The sequence below is a fragment of the Ictidomys tridecemlineatus genome, chromosome 9, assembly GCF_052094955.1.
Source record: "Ictidomys tridecemlineatus isolate mIctTri1 chromosome 9, mIctTri1.hap1, whole genome shotgun sequence".
Classification (NCBI taxonomy): domain Eukaryota; kingdom Metazoa; phylum Chordata; class Mammalia; order Rodentia; family Sciuridae; genus Ictidomys; species Ictidomys tridecemlineatus.
Genome location: NC_135485.1, coordinates 112,144,023 through 112,168,847, shown reverse-complemented (window position 1 = coordinate 112,168,847; position 24,825 = coordinate 112,144,023).

Sequence of the window (24,825 nt, the reverse complement as noted above, 5' to 3'; positions counted from 1 at the left end):
TATATATATATATATATATATATATATATATAATCAAATATATATATATATTATTTTTTTAAAGGTGATTCAGGAAAATGATAGTTTTTTTAAAGAAGTTTGTTATAAGAACCCTTAATATCCACTCTCTTAATCAATTTCAAGTGTGAAATATAGTATTATTAACTGTTATCATCATCCTGTACAATAGATTTAGATCCTCAGAATGTATCTTATCAGTGAAAGTTTGCAACCTTTGAACAACAGTTCCCTGATTCCCACACTCCTCACCCCTGGCAACTATCATTCTACTCTTTCTTTCTCTGAGTTTGAGTTTTCTAGGTTCCAAGTATAAATGAGATAATATAGTATTTGTTTTTTCTTTTTTGATATAAAACAACTACTGTCGGCCAGATGTATTGGTGCAGGCCTGTAATCCCAGTGGCTTGGGAGACTGAGGCTGGAGAATTGCTATCCTCAGCAAAAGTGAGGTGCTAAGAAACTCAGTGAGACCCTGTCTCTCAGTAAAATACAAAATAGGGCTGGGGATGTGGCTCAGTGGTTGTGTGCCCCTGAGTTCAATCCCTGGTAGCAAAAAAACAAAAACAAAAAAGTTACTGTCAGCTCCCTTTTTTTGAATTTAAAATTAAAGGCATGTACATATTCTAATATAATCCAATGAAGACATAGGTTTGTAAGGTAGATGTGGCCAAACTATCATGTCCAGCAATGCAAAGGTCATGAATTGTCACTATTTCCTTTGTCGATGGAATTGCAAACCAGTACATTTTTAGTGACATTACTCATAACCACACTGTAGTTGTTTAAATTGGTAAGGATGATAATGAGTGTAATTTGTGGGTAATTAAGCTTCTCCTTTCCACCTGACAGTTATGCAAACTAGAAGGAGATGAACAGCATAGTCATGTGTTGCTTCAATTAAGAAACACTTCATGAGGACTTTGAATAGTGTGGGTGGGTGATTAAAATGTTAGAGGAAAAAGTTGAAATCGGTTATGCTTAAAAACCTAGTTTTATTGAGATATAATTTACATCCCATAAAATGCACTCACTTTAAAAGTGTATGATTCTATGAAATTTCAGAACACTTAAAGAATTGTATAATCACCACCATGATTCAATTGTAGAACATTTTCACCACTTTAAAAAATAAGCATTATGTCTATTTATGATCACTCTGTAGTCTCACCTCCAGGTCTAGGCTACCACTAATCTTCTTTCTGTCTTGTTTTTGTAGGACATTTCTAATAAATAGAATCATACAAGTGTTCTTTTGTGTCATGTTTCATTTACTGAGAATAATGTTTTTAATTTTTTAAAAAAATTGACCCATAAAAAATTGTACATATTTACGAGATCTTGTGATAGTGATATTTGTACTGTGTAATGTTCAAATCATATCTACCTCCTCAAACATTTCTGAGCAGGTAATTGAGGTTCATTCAAGTTGTAGTACATTTCAGTACTTCATTATTGGTCCTTGCTGAATCACTATTCATCTATTCTATAGTTGCACCACATTTTGTTTATCTATTCACTCATTGATGGACAGTTACTTCTAGTTTGAGGCCATGATGAATAATGCTCTAGTGATTATTTGTTTGCATTTTTGTTTTGGTGGACATACTTTTTTCCACCTCTTTGTTGGGTAGGCATTTAAGAATGGAATTGCTAGGTCATATGGTAAGTCTATGTTTAACTTTTTAAAGAAATTTAAAAAACTGTTTTTCAAAGTGGCTGTACCATTTTACATTGTCAACAGCAGTATATGAACTTCCAGTTTATCCACATCTTTAGCAATGCTTGTTATTGATTCCCTTTAAAAAAAATTATACCCGTCTTAGTGGATAAAAATGGTATCTCATTAAAGTTTTGATTTGTACTTCCCTGATAAATAATAATATTGAGTATCTCTTCACATGACCTTTTGGTTTATTGGTATAGTCTATTGGAATTCTTTGGTTAATGTTTATTCACATTTTCACATTGGGTTATTTGCTTACCCCATCTTCCTGTCACCTCCTGGAGGAAAGGACTATCTCAAATTGAGATGTCATTATTCCCTTGCATTTAAAAATTGATTTATGTATTCCTAAATAATACATTATTTTATTTTGCTTTTTTTGAGCTTCAAAAAAGTGTTTTTATACCACATAAAGTCTACAACAACAGAATCTTGAACCTTCTAGATTCAATTGGCAAAACCAATTGTTTGCCAACAATGGTATTTACAGCAGAAATTTATCTTTAAAAAATAAAAAAAAGAATACAAATGAGAACATGCAACTTCTGATTCTTGTCATTTGGAAGATTTAATGGAGTTATTGTAAGAAGGTATAAGGTTGTCAAAAGATGTCCCTAGTATTTGTGAACATCAATTGTTGGCTAATCTGATGTTAGATTATACAGCTATTTGCTTCTAAGTAGCCTTATGCTGCTTGGTTTCTTTCTTTCTTTATTTTTCAGTTTGTTATAATAATTTCTGTAGCACTTGTGTCTCTTATTTTGAAAAGGTTAATTGCATCTCTTATTCCTCTCACTGCTTTAAAAATGCTGCTTCTTATCTGACAGAGTCAGAAAACAGATAATCTGGAATTATGATAGGATTAGACTGAATAGGCTCTGATTAAGGGCCTGAGGGATTTCCTTGGGGACAAATTAATAAATTTTTAGCAGATGGACTTTTGACATTCATTTTGGTAGCAGAGGGCTTTTTTTTGTTGTTTTCTTTCTGGTTCTCTGAGAAGAAATATGGGAAAGTGAACTTGAAGATAGTTTATTGGATTTGAAGCCTTGTTCTATCATTTTGTTAACTAAGGATAAATTACTATTTTTATCCTCTAAACAGGAATAGGAATGCATTTATCACAATATGGCAAAAATTAAGATGATATCTCTAAAGTGTTAAATAAATTATAGATATTATTATCTTTCTGTAATATATAAAAAGGCTTATCATTGTTAATCTCTTAAATTGCTCTTTGGTGAGATATGAAAATAAAAACAGTTTAGAGAATAAAGATTGTGAGACTACCCACACCAGCCTGCGCAGGATCCAGGCTCACAGTTGGTCTGGGTCTACCCCTCCACTGAACGGCACCTGCTGGAGCCCAGCCTCCAGCACAGGACTGCCTCTTGCCACCAGCAGACTACTGCAGGAGCCTCGGCCTGGCCCAGATCTGTCCACACCGACTTGCGTAGGACCCAAGTCCAGGGTGGGTCTGAGTCCCTGCCCTAGCCTAAGCCTAACCCACTTCCATCTTGGGACACTGCAGTCATTGCCATAGCCTTCCCCAAGCAGCAGCCCCTAACTTTTTTTGACAGTAGACAGGGCCTAGAAGCAGCTGCATCTCAGAGTAGGCATCCCAAAGGGAATGTGAGGCCCACTCTTGCAGCCTTATCTCTGTAAGACAGTGCTTCCATCTTTGGGCACCATGTCTATTTTTTATCTCAATTTACCTCGGCTATTGCCACTATCACCTTTAGATGCAGTAGCATACATTGAGGGACACCAGTAGGGTCTGAAAGCCCAACATCCAGGTGAGGTACAGACAATCTGCAAGGGTACTACAAGAATATAGGGAAGAAACTGTAATATCTCAGATCCACACTGCAAGAAAGGAAGACATATAGACAACATGAAAAAACAAGGGGGGACAGTGCCCCAAACAAACCAGCATACTATAATAACAGAACCCATGGACAGAAACTTTGATGAAATATCAGAAAAGGAGTTCAGAAGGTTCGTGATTAAAATGATCTGTGAATTAAAGAATGACCTAAATGAGCAATTATAGGCCAAAATTGATCACTCTAACCATAAGATAAGAGAGCAAATATAGGTAGCAAAAGATTCCTTCAAGAGAGATAGAGACTCTTGAAAAAAAAAAGTCAGAAATCCTTGAAATAAAGGATACAATAAATCAAATAAAAAAATCAATAGAAAGCATAACCAACAGATTAGATCACTTGGAAGAAAGAACGTCAGATAAGGAAGACAAAGTATACAATCTGGAAAATAAAGTTGATCACACAGTGAAGATAGTAAGATACCATGAACAGAACATCCAAGAATTATGGGACAGCATCAAAAGATCAAAGCTAAGAATTATTGGGATAGAGGAAGGCACAGACTTTCAAACCAAAGGAATGCACAATCACTTCAAAGAGATAATATCAGAAAATTTCCCAAGCATGAAGAATGAATTGGAAAACCAAATACAACAGGCTTACAGGACACCAAATGTATAAAATTACAACAGATCTATACCAAGTCACATTATAATGCAAATGCCTAGCATACAGAATAAGGATAGAATCTTAAAAGCCGCAAGAGAGAGGAATCAGGTCACATATAGGGGGAGATCAATTCGTATCTCAGCAGATTTTTCAACCCAGACCCTCAAAGCCAGGAGATCATAGAACAACATATACCAATCTCTGAAAGAAAATGGATGCCAACCAAGAATCTTATATCCAGCAAAACTAAGCTTTAGATTTGAGGATGAAATAAAAACCTTCCATTATAAACAAAAGTTAAAAGAATTTACAACTAGAAAGCCTGCACTACAGAACATCCTCAGCAAAATATTCCAAGAAGATAAAATGAAAAACAATGATGAAAATCAGCAGGGGAGGTATTACACTAAAGGAAAATCTAATCAGAAGAGAAATCAAGTCAAGTTAAATACCAAAAATAAACAAAATGGCTGGGAACACAAATAATGTCTCAATAATAACCCTGAGTGTTAATGGCCCAAACTCACCAATCAAAAGACATAGACTAGAAAATTGGATCAAAAAAAGACCCTACAATGTGCTGCCTCCAAGAGACTCATCTCATAAAAAAAGACATCAACAGACTGAAGGTGAAAGGTTGGGAAAAATCATACCACTTACATGGACTGCAAAGCAAGCAGGGGTTTCCATTCTCATATCAAATAAAGTAGACTTCAAAATAAAGTCAATCAAAAAGGATAAAGAAGGACACTACATATTTCTCAAGGGAACCATACACCAACAAGACTTAACAATTATAAATATATATGCCCCAAACAAGGAGCATCTATGTTCATCAAACTCTTCTCAAGTTCAAGAGTCAAACATACCACAACACAATAATTTTGAGTGACATTAACACACTTCTTTCATCTCTAGATAGATCTTCCAAACAAAAGCTGAACAAAGAAACTATAGATCTCAATAATACAATCAATAATTTTGACTTAACTGACATATAGAGAATATTTCATCATTCGACAAGAGAACACACTTTCTTCTCAGCAGCACATGGAGCCTTCTCTAAAATAGACCATATATTGTGCTACAAAGCAACTCTTAGCAAATATAAAAAAGTAGAGATATTACCATGCATTCTATCAGATCACAATTAGAAATTAAAAATTAATGATAAAATAAAAAATAAAATCCACTCCAACACCTGGAGACTAAGTAGTATGCTACTGAATAAATAATGGGTTACAGAAAACATCAAAAAGAGATTAAAAAGTTTTTAGAGGTGAATGAGAACACAGATACAACATATTGAAATCTCTGGGATACTATGAAAACAGTTCATTGCATGGAGTTCATTCCTTAAAAGAAGAAAAAGTCAACAAATAAAGGACTTAACACTACATCTCAAAGCCTTAGAAAAAGAAGAACAATTCAACACCAAAAACAGCAGAAGACAAGAAATTATTAAAATTAGAGCTGAAATCAATGAAATTGAAACAAAAGAAACAATTGAAAAAATTGACAGAACAAAATGTTGGTTCTTTGGAAAAATAAATAAAATTTACAGACCTTTAGCCATGCTGACGAAGAGAAGGAGAGAGAAACTCAAATCATTAACATACGTGATGAAAAAGGAAATATCACGATAGACACTACAGAAATACAGAAGATAACTAGAAATTATTTTGAAAACCTGTACTCCAATAAAATAGAAAATATAGGAGGCATTGACAAATTTCTAGAGTCATATAATTTGCCCAAATTGAATCAGGGTGATATACAGAATTTAAACAGATCAGTTTCAAGTGACGAAATAGCAGATGCCATCAAAAGTCTACCAACCAAGAAAAGCCCAGGACCAGATGGTTACACAGCTGAGTTCTACAAGACCTTTAAAGAAGAACTAATACCAATACTCTCCAATTTATTTCAGGAAATAGAAAAAGAGACAGCACTTCCAAACTCATTCTATGAGGCCAGTATCACTTTGATTCCAAAACCAGGCAAAGACACTTCAAAAAAAGAAAACTTCAGACCAATATCTCTAATTAATATAGATGCAAAAATTTTCAATAAAATTCTGGCAAATCGAATACAAACACATATCAAAAACATCATGCACCACGATCAAGTGGGATTCATCCCAGGGATGCAAGGTTGGTTCAACATACAGAAATCAATAAATGTAATTCATTACATCAATAGACTTAAAGATAAGAATCATATGACCATCTCAATAGATGCAGAAAAAGCATTTGACAAAATACAGTACCCCTTTATGTTCAAAACACTAGAAATCTAGGTATAACAGGAACATATCTCAACATCGTAAAGGCTATTTATGCTAAGCCCCAGGCTAACATCATTCTAAATGGAGAAAAATTGAAAGCATTCCCTTTAAAAACTGGAACAAGTCAGGGATGCCCTCTTTCACCACTTCTATTTAACATAGTTCTTGAAACACTGGCCAGAGCAATTAGACAGATGAAAGAAATTAAAGGGATATACATAGGAAAAGAAGAACTCAAATTGGCACTATTTGCTGATGATATGATTCTATATCTACAAGACCCTAAAAGTTCCACCAGAAAACTTCTAGAAATAATAAATGAATTCAGCCAAATAGCAGGATATAAAATCAACACCCATAAATCAAAGGCATTTCTGTATATCAGTGGTAAATCCTCAGAAATAGAAACAAGAAAAACTACCCCATTTACAATAGCCTCAAAAAAAAAAAAAGATAAAAACCTTGGGAATCAACTTAATGAAAGAGGTGAAAGATCTATATAATGAAAATTACAGAACCCTAAAGAAAGAAGTCAAAGAAGATCTTGGAAGATGGAAAGATCTACATTGCTCTTGGATAGGCAGAATTAATATTATCAAAATGACCATACTACCAAAAGCAATAGACAGATTTAATGCAATTCCAATCAAAATCCCAATGATATTCCTCATAGAAATAGAAAAAGAAATCATGAAATTCATTTGGAAAAATAAGAGACCCAGAATAGCTAAAGAAATCCTTATCAAGAAGAGTGAAGAAGGTGGCATCCCTACATTAGTCCTTAAACTATACTGCAGATCAATAGTAACAAAAACAGCACGGTATTGGCACCAAAACAGATTGCTAGACCAATGGTACAGAATAGAGGACACAGAGACTAACCCACAATGGTGCCAAGAACATGCATTGGAGAAAAGATAGCCTGTTCAACAAATGGTTCTGAGTAACCTGGAAATCCATATGCAACAAAATTAAATCAAACCCCTATCTCTCACCCTGCACAAAACTCAACTGAAAATGGATTAAGGACTTAGGAATAAAACCAGAGACCCTCCGTCTAATAGAAGAAAAAGTAGGCCTTAATCTCCATCATGTGGGATTAGACCCCAACTTCCTTAATAAGACTCCTTTGGTGTAAGAATTAAAATCAAGAATTAATAAATGGGATGGACTTAAACTATAAAGTTTCTTCTCAGCAAATGAAATATTCTGTGAAATTAATAGAGAACTTTCATCCTGGGAGCAAATTTTTACCCCTTACACATCAGATAGAGCATTAATCTCTAGGGTATATAAAGAACTCAAAAAGTTAAACTCCAATAAATAAATAAATAAATAAATAAATAACCCAATCAATAAATGGGCCAAGGACCTGAACAGACTCTTCTCAGAAGATGATATACAATCAATTAACACGTATATGAAAAAAATGTACATCATCACTAGCAATTGGAGAGATGCAAATCAAAACCACTCTAAGATTTTATCTCACTCCAGTCAGAATGACAGCTATTATGAAAACAAACAACATAAGTGTTGGCGAGGATGTGGGGAAAAAGGTACACTCATACACTGCTGGTAGGACTGCAAATTGGTGCAGCCAATATGGAAAATGTATGGAGATTTCTTGGAAAATTGGGAATGAAACCACCACAGTCTATACCCTCTCCACAGTCTATACACAAAGGACTTGAAACCAGCATACTACAGGGACACAGCCACATTAATATTTATAGCAGCACAATTCATGATAGGTAAACTGTGGAACCAGTCTAGATGCCCCTTCAATAGATGGATGTATAAAAAAAATGTGACATATATATACACAAAGGAATATTACTCAGCAATAAAGTCATTCAATCCACAGAGTTTTAGAACCCAAGATTTTTAAATCATGTAAATAATTTCTTTTTCCAAGTGATTAGTATAGGATGAAATTAATTATAATTATATATTTTGTTAATAAATATAATTAAATTCTTTAGAAATATGATACTTCAGCTAGTATATGCATAGTCATTTTTGTGTAGGTCCCTCATGGACCACAGAATCTTTTTGTTACATTCTAAAATCTCTGTGGATTTGAGGACTTCAAATCAAAACAGTGATGTAGTTCATCTCTTTCTCTTCAGATGTGGTTAAAGGAGGTTTGGAATGATAATGCCATTCTTTCTTTGTGACGTGTTTTTCTATTTTTCACTTCATTCCTTCTAGTCATTGTGAACATCAGTAGCCCATACTCAGCAAATACAGAGAGCGCTTAGTGATTGTGCAGCAGTCAACAATACTGTACAATCACGAATTGCCCATCTAGGTTCTAACAATGAATACTTTTCTGAGGGATAGAACTGGTTGAGAAAGAAAGAGAGGGAGCGATGTCTCAGGCACCTTGGCTAATTAGTGGGGAAAGCAAAGATCCAAGACTTACTTACCTCTACTTAGGGACTCACAATAAAGACCCAGGATAAAAACCCAGAAAGGTGACAAGCTGGAGCAGGCAGAGCCAGGCTGTGGCAACTGGTTTAGAGAGGATTAGGGACTTAGTTGGCAGGAGGGGAACAGGACTCTGGGTGCTATCAAGGTGTGTCAGAGAGGCAGGTAATCTAGGTCTTTCCAATCACAGTTTGTTCTTTTTTCAGGTGGTTTTATTCCTTGGGGTTCACAACCAGGTCAAGGTTGACTGATTCCAAGGCTTGGGGTAAGGTAGTTCCCCTGTTTTTGCAAAGAAATCTTCCTCAAACCTCTTTTCAAATTCCAAAGAGGACTTTGGTGGAAAAGTAGCTAGCTATCTTTTTTTCCATGCAGGACACTGACGAAGAGTACACCCACCTGGGTATTTTCCTTCCTTGCTCTAAACTTTGATGAGTTATCTCAAACTCAGTTGTTTTACATAAACATATGAATTGTTTCTCTAGTTCTGTGAAGAATGCCCTTGGTTTTTTGATAAGGATTGCATTGAGTCTGTGAACTGTTTTGGTTAGTGTAGGCATTCTAACAATATTGATTCTTCTAATCCATGAACACAGGATGTCTTTCCATGTTTTTTTTTTTTTGTGTGTGTTCTTTAATTTCTTTCATTAATTTTTTTAATAATTTTCATTGTGGCGAATCGTCACCTCTTTGGTTAAGTTTATTCCTAGGAATTTTGTTATTATTTTTCATGTCTCCGGTAAATAGGATTGTTTTCTTTTTAAATTAATTAATTAATTAATTCTAATTGGGTATATATGACAGCAGAATACATTTTGATTCATTGTTAGAATTGTTTTCTTGACTTCTATTTCAGATGCTTTGCTATTGGCATATAATAGTACTATTGATTTTTGTATGTTGATTGTGTTAATCCTGAAACTTTGCTGAAATTGTTTCTTCTAATGGATTTTTTGGTGTTTTGGGGGGAGGTTTTGTATATATAAGATTGTAAATTGCCAACAGTGACAATTTGACTTCCTCTTTTCACTCTGGATGCCCTTTCTTTCTCTTGCCTGATTGGCTAGGGTTTATAGAACTATGTCAAACAAAAGTAGTGAAAGTAGAATCTTATTGCAGATCATAGCGGAAATGCTTTTGCTTTTCTCCATTCATTATTAAAAAGATAAAAAAAAAAAAGGAGATTTATTAGATTGGCTTTTGTGACCAGAAGCTGGATAGTTCACAATGGCCGTCTGCAGGCTGTCGAGGTGCAGGAACTGTGCAGTCCAAGAGACTGAAGCCTCAGAACAAGAGGGATCAATGTTGCTATCTTGATACTGAAGGTTTCTGGAAATTCCCTGGAGAATCACTTGGCAGAATCCACACCGCTTTAGAAGAGTGAAGAATCAAGAATCTGATATCCTCAGGTGATCATAGCAGCAATCAAGAATCAAGAAGAAATGAGCTTACACCTACTGCTGCTTCCTTTTCTTCCATCCAAGCCACCATTTTATTTGTCCGTGATGCTCACAATTAGAGAGGATCTTCACTTCAGTTTGCTATCTCATAAGCCAATCATTTCTAGACACACCCTCACTGTCATACCCAGAAGCCTCTTAATCATCAGCATCTGTTAATTCAATCAAGTTGACAATTCAAATTAACCGTTACAGATATGCCATTTTAATTTTTAAAGAAAATATTTATCTACTTTTGTAAAAGAATGAACAAAAGTAAAGTATTTTGCCTGCCCTTGAGGCAAGAGAGAAAGGCCATTATATTTGAAAGACTGGCCTTTCTTGTTTTGGAGGATGTGTATCACAGAGGATAGATTATAGCTTCTAAGCATGCAGCACCTATATAGTTGCTTAGTCTCACATGCTTTTTCAAAGTGATCAACACTTCTTTGAGTGGAATTGATATTCCCTCCCCTTCAATCTGGACAGAGTTTGTGACTGCCATAACTAATGGAGATTATAGATAGCAAATGCTTGCTGCTATCTGGTTTTATAAAATTAAACCAAGAGATATTTCGAAGACTCTCCCAATATCCAAGAGTGGAATAGAGACTGAAAAAGAAAACACAGACTACAGTAACCTTGTCTTTTCATAACCATGAGTAATACAAGGGCCAAACCCAAGATAAGCAGCTTGTAACAGAACTGGACAACATTTGACCACAAAGGCCAAGGTTAGTAAATATCTGGGTTGTCTCTCAAGAACTTGCAAGGACATACTGGAGAGTTTCTGAATAGTGGTGAACTTTCTTATCCACTCTTGTTGGTTCATTGTTCATCAACAGCTAGACCACGAGGAGCCTGTTCTCTGATCAGGCCTGCTAACATGATCCCTATGTCCTCTTATAGGAGTTCAGATTGCTTTTGCCCATTTCCTGACAAACTAAACTCCTGAGGGCTGTCTGAGAACATGCTCCCCTGCTCACCTGCACTGTAATTACTAGGGTTGAGCCCCTCAGGGTGAAGCATGTGAGAAAATCCCAAGCTGAGCATAATTTAATTTATGCCAATTTCGAGATGACTTTTCCACTCAAGAATTCTGAGTGATTTGTTTTTGTTTTAATAAGCGTCGACCATCCCCCCCCCCATACATCTGACATTCTTTGTTATGCTTGTACTCCAGAGAACCCAAACATAGTAAGTAAAAGTGAAAGGAAAGAATGGGGGGTGGGGAAGCCCTCTTAAAAAATTATTTTAGACTAGATGTACCTTCCTCAATTACTGGTTCTAAACATGATTTAAGAATTCTGGATAATAGTTGTTCATCTCTTCACACCATATACTATCATACCACCTTGTATTAAATCGTTTTGTTTTATATACATTTTATATAATGTACACTTTTTTCCTGTGTTCCTTTATACAATGACTTTTCATGATATTCTCCAGTTATCAGAGTTTAGCAATTATAGGATTTTAAAAAAAAGCATGTTAGTTACAATGGTGGTACTATATATCTAGTGACAATTAGTGATGTTATAATACAAGAGACTATAAATACACAGGCTATAAATAAACAGGAGTGCAAATATACTCTTAGGCATTCTGTGTACTGTTTTCCTCTTTCTATCCTTTATTTTCATGATTGAACTGTTTAGACAGGGGCAGGACTTTATCTTCTGGGCTCCTATACCAATGGACAGTATCTCTATTATGACCCTTCTCCTATTGCTGTGTTGAGCAGTTTATATATCCAAAAGTCTCTGGAGGGTAAGCCTGTGGGTCTTAGTTTACTAACACTTGCAAATGCTGCATTATTTGGTGAAGATGCATAATATATGTATAATGAATGGAAACTAGTTCTTCTGATGTCACTTTGAATCTATTTGTGTTTCAGAGTTCAGATTCAAATTGCATTTGACCTAGTATAGAAAATTCCCCTAAATATATGTGGAACTTGTTACTATGCTTGGGAAATTTCTCAGGAGGAAATAGGATCTGTTTCTGCTTTTGAAAAATTGAAAATTCACCTTCCAAGTCATCTGTGTCAGTGCTTATTTCATTAGTATTTCTAATATTTTTCCTGTAACTTTCTTTCCTTCTTTAGAAATTGCTTTTACATTAAAATCTCTCCCCTTAGCTTTATAAAGGTTCAGGTGACAAATAAAACTTGTATCTAATTTAAGGTGCATGATGGAATGTTTTGATATAAATATGAATTTTGAAGTGCTTTATTACATTCGAGCCTTCCTCTTCATCTCTTCACCTTCAGTTGATGTCTCTTTTTTTTTTTTCACATTACACCTCCTTTTAAAATAAACAAAAATACCCTTCTCAAAATGAGATGATTGGAGGTTTTCAAGATGGCGGAATAGAAGTTACTTTCCTGGCTGCTTCACAGAGTAAAACCAAGAGAGCAGATAGGCAGCTTCTCAGCAAGGTGGGTCAACAACAACAACAGCAGCAACAACAACAAAGCAGGGGGAGCTTTACTGGAATTCAAAACTTTTTTTTTTTTTCGGAATATGGACATAATACCTTTATTTAATTTATTTATTTTTATGTGCTGCTGAGGCTCAAACCCAGTGTCTCACATATGCCAGGCAAGCATTCTATCATGAGTTAAAACCCCAGCCCCACTTTACTGGAATTTAAAAGTGGATATTCAAAGCAGATTGGGGACCCAGGAGGTCAGATATAATAAAACAAGGAAGAAATCCTGCATGGTATAGCCACTGCCACAGCTGGGCTAAAAGTACCAGCCACAGTGGTCCCTCAGAGAGCATCGTGGAGGGATAAGAGAATTAAAGGATCCTAAATTTTTGGGAAGCTCAAGGCATGTCTGGGTGTGAAACATTTAGAGACCAAGCACATTGCCTGGCGAATCTGAAAGATGCGTTCCACAATGTCTAAGAAGCCACCATCTCTCCAGGCAGTGTGTGGAGGTCAAAAAAAGGAACCATTTTGTAGCTGCTGAGTGAGGGCCAGCAGCTGAGGGGGTTGATTCTTGGCAAACCTGAGTTTGGCCTGAAACACAGGCCCAGGAAACACACAATGTAAGAAATAGACTGTGCTGAAGTGACCAGGAGAAAATCAAATCTGAAGAGTGGTTTACACAGGGGACAACTGGTTGTGGAAGCCCACCCAGCTCACTTTCCTCTCCAGTCTGACTTGTTGCAGGACTGGCTGGGAGAGATTTACCTGGCTGGGAACTAGGAAGCGTGGGGTTAGGAGAAATTTTTTGGAGACTAAACTCAAGATTAGGAAATGTGGGGTCCAAAGGTGAAGTAGGGGTCTAAGAATTGGGTCCCCCACCAAATGAATGGAACCCAGGGTAGATCCCTGGGGTACAATCTTCCAGCATGGACCAGTAAGTATTTGGCACTGGAGGTGAGCTGATTTTAAAATCTCCGGACTAATTGGCATCAGTAAGGAGCCTGGAGCCCATCTAAACCCAAACCCTGCCTTCAGGAATTCCACCTATAGGATTACCTCTCTCACTCCAGGAATCCAGAGGGTGGAACATTGCACTACAGATGACCCCACCTAAAACTGCTGAGAAGAGAAGCTGAGAATCTTTTGAATCCAACAGAAAGAATTCTGTAACTTTTCATCAAGGTCTTTTTTTTAAAAAATTCATTTTCTCTGTTTAATTGTGACCTTAATGGTACATGGACATTTATACATATTCATATTTGTTTCTTTTCCCTCATTTCTAGCATTTTTGAAAAGGGTTATTTTTCATGGGTTAGTTTTTTGTGAACTAGGATGTTTGATTAGTATATTTTAGTTTTACTTTGTATTCTTTTATTTTTATCTTAAATTTAAAAATTTTTAAAATATATATGTATTTTTAAATATATATATTTTCTTCTGTTTCCCTTGATCTCTCTTTTCTTCTGCTAACAGTCAATCTCTATTGTTCACTCTTCCTTTAAATTTTACTTCTTCTTCTCTCATAATCATCCATCCTATATCACTTCTGTTCTTTCCTTGTCCACCATTTGAAATTATAAACCCTTTGCAAACTTGCTATTTTCATTGTAGGCAATAGCTGATCATATTATTTCTTTTTATTGTGATAATTAACATTATAGATGTCATAGTAGGAACTACTTGATTCAATGCTGTAAATTGTTTGCATTGGTTTTGTTATTATTTGTCTCCCCCTTTACAGTGAAGTACTGGAAACTTCAGGGACACTGTAAGTCCACAGGGTAGAAACTCTACTGCCTCAGATCCATACTGTTAGATGGGTAGACACACAAACAACATGAAAAAGCAAGGAAACAGGGGCTGGGGTGTGGCTCAGTGGTAGAGCAATTGCATATGTGAGACACTGGGTTTGATTCTCAGCACAGCATATAAATAAATAAGGAAACAATAAAGGTCCATCAACAACTAAAAAAAAGTTAAAAATAAAGTAAAAAAAAGCAAGGGAACAAATTGCTCCAAACAAACCAAGATACCCCAATAACAGGATCCATTGACACCATAGTGGAAGAAATGTCAGAGAAGGAGTTTAGAACATACATAGTTAAACTGATGCGCAAAATAAAGGATGATGTAAAAGAGCAAATGCAGGTGGCTAAAGATCACTTCAATAAAGAAGCAGAGATTCTGAAAAAACCAGAAACAGAAATCTTTGAAATTAAGGAAACAATAAAGTACATTAAAAATTCAATAGAAAGCATCACCAAAAGACTAATTAGACTACTCAAAAGACAGAACTTCAGGCAATAAAGACAAAATACACAGTCTTGAAAACAGAATTAACCATGGAAAGAAGATGTTAAGAAATCATAAACAGAACTTCCAAGAACTATGGGATAACATGAAAAGACCAAATTTAAGATTTATTGGGATAGATGAAGGTGCAGAGATGCAAACTAAAGGAAAGCACAATTTTTCAATGAAATAATGTTAGAAAATTTCCCAAACCTAAAGAATGAAATGAAAAAATTAAATCCAAGAGGCTTACAGGATCCCAAGTGCACAAAATCACAACAAACCCACACCAAGGCACATTATAATGAATATGGCTAACATACAGAATCAGGAGAGAATTTTAAAGGCTTCAAGAGAAAAATATCAGATTAATTTATAGGGGAAAAACAATTCAGATCTCAGCTGATTTCTCAACCCACACTCTCAAAGCTAGGAGGTCTTGGAATAACATATACCAAGCTCTGAAAGAAAATGGATGACAACCAAGAATCCTATATCCAGCAAAATTAAGCTTCAGATTTGAAGTTGAAATGAAAACCTTCCATGATAAACAAAAGTTAAAAGAATTTGCAACTAGAAAGCCTGCCCTACAGAACAGTCTTAACAAAATATTTCATGAAGAGGAAATGAAAAAAAAAGTGAAAGTCACTTAATTCAAATTAAAAACTGGAAATAAACCCAAATAACTGGGAATACAAGACATATCTCAATAATAACCTTGAACATTAATGGTCTAAACTCATGAATCAAAAGAAACAGACTGGAAGACTGGATTAAAAAACAAGACCCAACAATATGCTGTCTCCAAGAGACTCACCTCATAGGCAAAAACATCCATAGACTGAAAGTGAAAGGTTGGGATAAAACATACCACTCACATGAATCACATAAACATGCAGGGGTTTCTATCCTCATATCAGGTAAAGTGGACTTTAAGCCAAAGTTAATCATAAGGAACAAAGAAAGCCATTTCATATGGCTTAAGGGAATTATACATCAATAAGACATAACAATCATAAATATTTATTCCCTAAACAATGGAGCATCTATGTACATCAAACAAACCCTTCTCAATTTCAAGAATCAAATGGACCACAACACAGTAATACTGGGTAACTTTAACATGCGTTTGTCACCACTGGATAGATCCTCCAAACAAAAACCAAATAAAGAAGCTACAGAAGGAAAAAATACAATTGATAATTTAGATTTAACGGACATATGTAGAATATTTCATCCCTTAATGGCTAACTACACTTTCTTCTCAGTAGCACATGGATCCTTCTCTAATATAGACCATGTTATGCAAGCTATCACATATGTTGGCATGCAATTGTAATATTACTTTCATATATTTTTAGCAATTTGTAGGGTTATTTTGATAGCTTGCTTTCCATTGATACTAATTTTTTTTGTTCTTGCTTTTTTCTTGATTAGACTTTTTAAATCAAATTTTATCTGTATTATTTCTTCTCTATTTCATATATTTCTGCTACTCTCATTTTTTCCTTCTACTCTTATTTTTTCCTTCCTACTACATAATTTGAAAACAGTTTGATTGTTATTCTGCCTTCTTTCTGGTACAAGTACTTCAAGTTATAAATGTTCATCTGAGTACAATTTCATTCCAGAGATCCCGATATTGTAAGCTTTTATTATCACTTAGTTCAAAACACTTTTTATTTGCTTTTATTATTCTTTCTTCCTTGACTTCTGAGATATTTATAAGTGTGCCATTTAATTTTTAAATAGGTGATATGTGGGGGTGGGGTTCTATACATCTTATGATGATTTATTTCTAATGTAATAAATTATGCAGGAAACAGTCTGCATAATTTCAAATAAGAAATAATGTAAACGTTTTTATATTGGTTATATTGATCACATACATTTAACAACTGATCAAACTGTAAATATGAACATTTTATTATACTTCAATTTTATCTTAATAAAGCCATGGAAAAATGAAATGATTGTATCACTTATAAATTCCTAATTATATTAATGTCTTGGTCTATGTATTTGGTCAAGTTACTAGGATTTGTATCTTATACAGCATTTCATCTTCAAGAGAAAAAGGAAGTTATATCAGGCCTCAGTTCTTTCATACAAAAGGCTGGTGATATAATTAAAAATTTATACCTTCCAATACTTTTATTAATTATTTTAAAATATGCTCATGACTTTTTCATTTATTTTATGAGTTGCATTTATAAAGCTCATAAATATTTAACTTAATAATTAATTATTAAACACTAGTGAGGGAGAAAGCAATCTCATTTGCTATAATCTCATTTGCTACAAGAGCCAATCAGTAACTATTAGTGAATTTGTGCAACAGTGCTTCAGATTGAATGTAAAACAATGGCTTGGGACAACACAGATCTTTTTTTTCTTCCCCTTAAATAAAAGCAAATTATTTTATATAGTTTCATTGAGCATTTCTTTTTTTTTTGCATTCTTAGCATAAAATAAATTGTTGTTAATGTGAATGTGAGATTTGCATAGAGGATGAATGAATATTTTGATACTTTACTCTGTTTTTTTTCCTTTCTGCTCTATGTCCAGTATTTAGAAGAAATATGTTTGAATGAAAAATAAATCGGTTATTTTTTAGGAGTAATTGGTATTACAAACTGCTCTGGGTTTCGTCTGACTGAAACCCAAGGTGTCCCTCAGGCCGCAGTTCTCATCTAAACTTGAGGGTCCTCTTCCCAACTGTCTGGTTGCTATAGAACTTATTTCCTTGCAGTCGTATACTGGGTTCCTGTTTTCTTTCTAGCCATCAGCTGGGGACTGTTCCCAGGTCCTAGACAGTCTCTGAGATTCCTGTAGTGTGATCTTGGCAGGGAAATGACACAGGTTCTTGCTTTCTTACAGAACAATTAGAAACTGGAAGCTGTCTCTCTTGTGACTTTTTCTTCTGAGACCGTCAAAGAAAACTCTTTCAAAAAGCTCATGTGATTATGTAAGGCCCAGATAATCTTCCTGTGTTACGGCAAACTGACTTGGGACCTACTTTATACTTAGCAGTGATTGAATAAATTGAAGAACTTATGCACATCAGTTGCTGGGAATCTTAGGGGATTTCTTGGGAATCTGAAGACTGCGGCGGGCCCCAGTAAAGCACAATGACCTTCTCTCCACAACCTGTGAAGAGTGTGAAGTTCTTGCTGACCTCTAAAACCATGGTAATTTACAGTTCCTAGACTAGCAGGAGCTGCAAATGCAGATGGATTCATTGGTTAAATAGGTTACCGTGTTCAATCATGGCAAAGATAACCTTAGTGACAGCATCTATTTAAGTTTTAGAGACCCATTGCTTGATTTAGCCACAAGTCATTTGAAGTTGCTATTGTACTCTCAACTTAGAACCAAAATGCCCAGTATCACACAGTAATCGTGTGGTGTGGGTTCTATCCTTACCAACTGTTATGCTTTTAATATATAGTTATTTTTTTTTCTTCTTCTTGTGGTGCTGGGGATCAAACCCAGGGCCTTGTTCATGGGAGGCAAACACTTTGTCAACTGAGCTATATCCTCAGTCCCCATCTCTCTATATTTTTTCTGCCCAAAGGTCCATTGTAATTGAAGGGGTGGTGTGGAGGCTAGTGCTGTTGGGAGATGGTAGAAATCCTGGGAAGTGGGGCCTACTTGGAGGTCTGTAGGTGAAAGGGGGTGTGAGGTAGCTCTCATGTGATCCCTTTGGTAATTCTCATGACAGGATTGTTACAAAATGGCAAAGCCTGGCCCTGCTCATTCTCTTTCCCTCTCTGTTCTAGTTTGAGATGTAATCACCTGCTTGTTCCTGCGTGTGTTTCTACAACTGCTGTCCACCGTGCTGGGATGCACCTGAGCACTGGCAAACGCCAGCGCCTTGCCCTTGAACCTCCAAAATGTGAAGGAAAAAAATTCTTCTTCATAAGGAGCCTGTGTTAAGGTATGCCATTATACTAATGTAAAGCTGACAAACACAATAGCCCTATATGGAAAAAGGTAGCGATTTTGACTCTTTTTCTCTCCTAGAAGACCTGTTTCTGCCAAATAATTTGGTTGAAGACTAGGGAGGTAGAGAAAACAAGAGGGACTGGAAAGTTAATATTTTCCTTATTGGTGGACTCTCTGAATGTAGCAGGTATTTCTATCTAACTTGTTCTCCTAGGATTTCCATGGATTCTTCAGAAAAACCCTCTTCCTATAGCTTCTTACCCGGACTCAGGCATCGCCGATTTGCAGATCTCCAATTTATACAGCTATAATCACTAGTAGCCTGGCTCTTGCATGTTCCCATCTCCAATTTGCTGATCTCCTAATAAAGGTGAAATGTTGTAAGGAAGGCCCAATATGACTATAGTTGGGCTTCCTGGCTGAGACTTCCAGTGGGCTATGTTTTTAGGATGTGGCTGAGGTCACAAACACCCTGATTCAGCATAAGTACTCAAGGTCATAAATATCTGCTTGTGAGCATGCATTCCCTTACGTAACTTGTTGGCACTGTTGCTTTTTTGACTTGCATATAAAAAGGCTTATGGAAAGACTTGTGAGGCTGGGGACTGCTGCTGCCTGGAATACAGCTGGTCTACTCTTCCAGATGGACCTCACGTCTTCTTTCCCCTGCAGGGATCCCAGATCTGTTTCCCAGGGTCTGACTCTCAGCCCAACATGTGCTCTCGCTTAACTCTTAAACATAGCCTTCTAATTCAACTCCTATGAATCTGAAAGCTCTTTTCCAGTAACATTAAACTGCAGGAACCAGAGATTTGTTAGTGTATTTTCATACCTTTATGTTGCTTGCTTATCCTGTTTGACATTAACTAATCTCTATTGTATTGCTCATCATTTTAAACTGATTTGTAGGTGTTCTTCCTATTTTCTAGATTCCAATATTTTGTCAGTTATATTTTCTACTTTCTTAATTTGCATATAGGCTCTTCTCTCATATCTAAGTTCTAAATTTTAATATAGTTAAATTTACATTTTATTTCCCCTTTTCCTTCATTATTTGAATTGATAATATTTTTTGTTGGTATTTGAGTTTATATTTAAAAATAGTATTTGATGTGACAAAAATTAATCAAAATCTTTTCCTAATTCTTACAGCTCTGACAACTATAAATACTTGGATGTATTTTCTTCATGCTTTAAATATAAAAGGAAATACTTCTAAAGTCAAATTGGATGTGTCTCATAGTTGTGTTTAAAACTATTCCTAGTATTTATCAAGATTTATGAGAAATTTATTAGATAGAAGAAAATGGCAAAATTCCATGCTTTTGACAAGAGATTGATAAAATTTAAACAAATAAGAAAGCAAAAATCAAAGGATAGGGGAAGGAAATGACACCTTTTTGCCTATATAATTTAATTCCTTCAATTTTGCAAAGTCAGTATTATTACCATCAATTTGCAGATGAATGCACCGAGTCTCAAAAAGACTGTATGATTCAGCCAATTAATTCAGCTGCTTTGACTCAAAGCTGAGATTTGAACCCAGGGTTTTTTGATACCAAGCCTGAGTATGGACTGCTATATCTCATCTAATTTGTATGTCTCAAGTATCTGACACTTAAAAAAAATGGACTGAAAACCAGTGCACATTTATTCCCAGTATCATCCAAGGTTGAGACTTATGTGTAAATTCCCAGCAGAATTCTTGGCACATAGCTTTAATTTTTTGTTTCATGTGGTGCTAAAAGAACAAAAATAATAAGCAAATACTTTCTAGCACTTCATGAAATCTTATCTTGGTTTTGCATACCTATAATATTGTTGGAAATGACATTCTGCTTTTTTATATTTAATTTTTTTTAATGGCAGGCCAAGGTTTTTGTGCAGTTTGATTGAAAGGTGTCAAATGGGACTAAATAAAGGTGTAGGAAAACATCACTCTGGTGATGCCAGAACTCCCATCAGAAATCTCTGCAAGCACTTTTAGCTTCCATCCTGACAATCTGAATTTCAACTATGTTCATCCTTCATGATATATTTAGAAAATTGGCTGCAGAATATTATTAAGACAGTTATTGGGTTCTAAACATTTTAGAACTCTGTAAATTTGCTCACTGATAATTTAGAATGGTGTTGAGAAAAATTAAATAGTGTTGGCACTCATGAGTTCATTAAGGATGTGTATGGTCTGAATGTTTGTGATCACCCCAAATTCATGTTGAAATCCTAACTCAGGTAATTAGGCTATGGGAACAGATTCCAGGAATGGCATTAAAGCCCTAACAAGAGAAACCTGAAATAGAGCCTGCCCTTTCCACCACGTGAAGATACAGTAAGGCAACACCATCTGTGAATTGGAAAGTAGATCCTCACCAGACACCAAATCTGCTTTGATCTGTTGGACTTCCAAGCTTCCATGAGAAGTGAATTTATGTTGTTTATAAGCCAACCAGTTTATGTTTGTTTTAGCAGCCCACATGGAAGAAGACAGTGTGGTAGACTAAAAGTGATCCTATAAGATTTACAAATTGCAGAACACACTTCATAAGAAATTAGGTATTTTTGAGTTCACAATCAGTCCAATGAAACCAGATCATGCTAAAAAGGCTGGTTTTCTATGTTCTACTCAACACTGAAGATGTGGCTGAGTGGGAACAGTTGGCTAGAAATGGCACCTAATGAGACCACCAACTGCTGTTACAATAAGAACAGCTAGAGGCATAAGATAGATTCTCAGCTGCCCTGGGGACTATTGCCTGATTAGCTTCTCCATGAATGGCATTTATATCTTTGGAACTGCATGAGTTTAATTTTGCCAAGAATGAATGTCTAAGTATGCAAGAATTGGATAATGGCAGTCTTGGGATGTTATTTAAGATTGAAATAGTATGAATTTATACATACACATCAGTTGGAGGGAGTGTATGAATCTTGTAGGTTTAATATCTGTGGAAAATAAATCATTTTTTGAGATCTTGTATCTCTCCTCATTTTTCATAGATCTTGTATCTCTCCTCTATAATTCTTTGGTGAATTGATGATAGATGCAAGGAGACAAAAAGGAATCAAATTATGGCATTAGTTTTATTAATGGTCAAGCCAACGTGGAGGATATGGCTGGAGTTTTTAGAATCTAAGAATCTAGAAAGCAAGATTCCATTTACTTGCTCAGGGATAGCTAGAGAGGCTGGAACTGCACAGAAGATAGCTCAATGGCTCAGGGTAAGAGGTAGCTGAGACTGGTCATGAGACATTCCAAGTGCCCATACCCCATCCACTTGTATGTCCACCAATACTAACCTCTCATCACTTTCACCAAACAAGAACAACAGAACACACACACACACACACACACACACACACACACACACACACACAGCTTTGCCATCAAATACAGAAAAAACTGCTGCTTCTGGTGACCTGGAGACATTGTTTATTCTAAGGAATTATATTTTAATTAAAGGTAAAGAATTCCTTTATCGTAAATACTTTTAGTTTCCCTGCAGATTAATAGAAGAAATTTGTTCCATGGAAAATCAACTGACTGTAAATATACAGGGCTAAAAGGACAATTTCAACAACAGCAGTAACAATATCAACAAAAGCCAGTGAATTTTATTCTATATAATATTTATTATGGAAAGTGAAATGCAAAAAAAATCATATTCTAATTTTTTTGAGGGTGAAACTAAGTCATAAGTTGAATTTTAGTATTTTAACATCCATTCAAAATCAAATTTGAAATGAAGGTGGGAGTACATTTAATCCAAAATCTTTATTTTTTTCTTGTATAAATCATAACATTCTTTTTTTCTAGGAAATTAAATTTTATTGGCCAATATCTGGGGTATGGGAACTTGCTTAAATAAACCATTTTATCAACCGTGTACATAGACATTATGTCAAGACATAACTTTAGATTCTAATATTTGGTACATTTATAAATAGACTTTCTATTTTGAATATTTTTATTTCTTTACTGATTGAATGTTAATGTTTTGGTCTTTCTCAGCTGAGTATTTACATACAAACGATTCTCATATTAACAGTTATAATTTTTTGGGGTGTCATTTAAATTAATACATTTTCCAAAATTACATAAATTCTCCTTTTACTCAACAACAAATATTGACAAACATCAAGATTTTAGGTATGTTTCTCCTATAAACAAGTATATTTGTATTAGTTAAAAAACATTGCCAGCTATAGCTGTACATGTAGTGTTTATACTTGGTTAAGCTTTTCTTTTTATCTAGGTTAAAAAGATGGCGCATGATTCTCTAAAACATGAATATGTATTTAAATGTTATTCTTAACTCTTACTGAGAGGTGGTTATATTTGTACTTTTCCAAATGAAATTCTTTATCAAGGGGGTGATTGTGGTGTTTCCATTCATGTCTTCAGTAACCAGTTTTGTGTTGAGAAATCAGAGTCAAATGCTATTAGGCTTTAGGAACCAAATCAGACCTTTTGGATCCCTAACAGACCATTTTGTTAAGAAATGAGAGAAATTTGAACAATATAAATTCACAAATTAGAATTGTGATAAGTTGAAAAAATCTTGTCCAGTGTTAACACTTACCCACTCATGACATGAGGCATTCTAAGTGCCCCATACTCCATCTACTTGTATGTCCACCAATACTAACCTCTCATCACTTTCACCAAACACGGAATCTCTGATTTTCAACAAAAGTAATTTAGTTTTTGAGTCCTTCTTAAGGAACTCCCAATTACTCATAGTTTATTATTCTACTGACACCACAGAAGCCTTTGACTTCTCTTTGGTGTTAGTAAAATTTATTTAGCTGATTCCAAGAGAATAATGCCTGAAACTGTCTTCCATTTTGAGTGATTATACATGCTTTTGAAATCTAGGCATATAATTCTGAAAAAATGTAGGGCTTTTATTAGCCTGCGCAAATAAACACATTGATATATGTCCAGATGGAGTCTCCCAAACACAAGCGGTTTTGCCTAGTGTTTGTCACGTCTGGATATAAAATGAGGTGTTCAAAGACAGCATTAATATTTGGAAGCTTCTCAGGTACCAGGTTCAGTAAGATGCCAACTTGATTTTTATAACCCAGAGGGCTGACCCTTTCCTAAACATGAAATCTGCTACCAGAAAGAAACACCACTCAAAGGGCAGCATTGGGGTCAATATTAATTTTTGTAAAACAGAAAAGGAGTGTTGTAGCTTTCAATTAGTTGTTTTGTGATTTATTCAAATATACCAGTTTGAGTATGATGCATTTGTGTGTGCATATATAAATGTGGATAAGCTATTTACAGTTATGCCATGTATACATTTTTATGTGTAGAAAGTGAAAATACCCATTGATTAGCCCTTTTGAGGCTTTTGAACAACTGTTTCTTCTTCCTGCTTTCCTGCAACTGCTCTGAGGGTTTAGATAATTCATACAAGGTATGTACACAATCACACCCATAGTATGTACATCCTAGTCACACACTTAGCACACAGAGGATGTGTGAGGAATGTAAATCTTCCCAGTGGTCAAAGAACTGACCTTACCTGTGACAAACAGCATGGGTAATTAGCTCTGGCACATTTAGTAACATGCCAGTGTACTGATTACTGTATTCAGCCTTTGTGATAATTATGGTATCTATTCTCGGAGATGAAAAAGAAGCAAAACAAAATAGCCCTTTCTGACCTTGGAAAATGAAAGGACGAATTCCATTATTGAACATGGACGCATGCTTGTGTGGCCTTTATTCACTTTCATAGA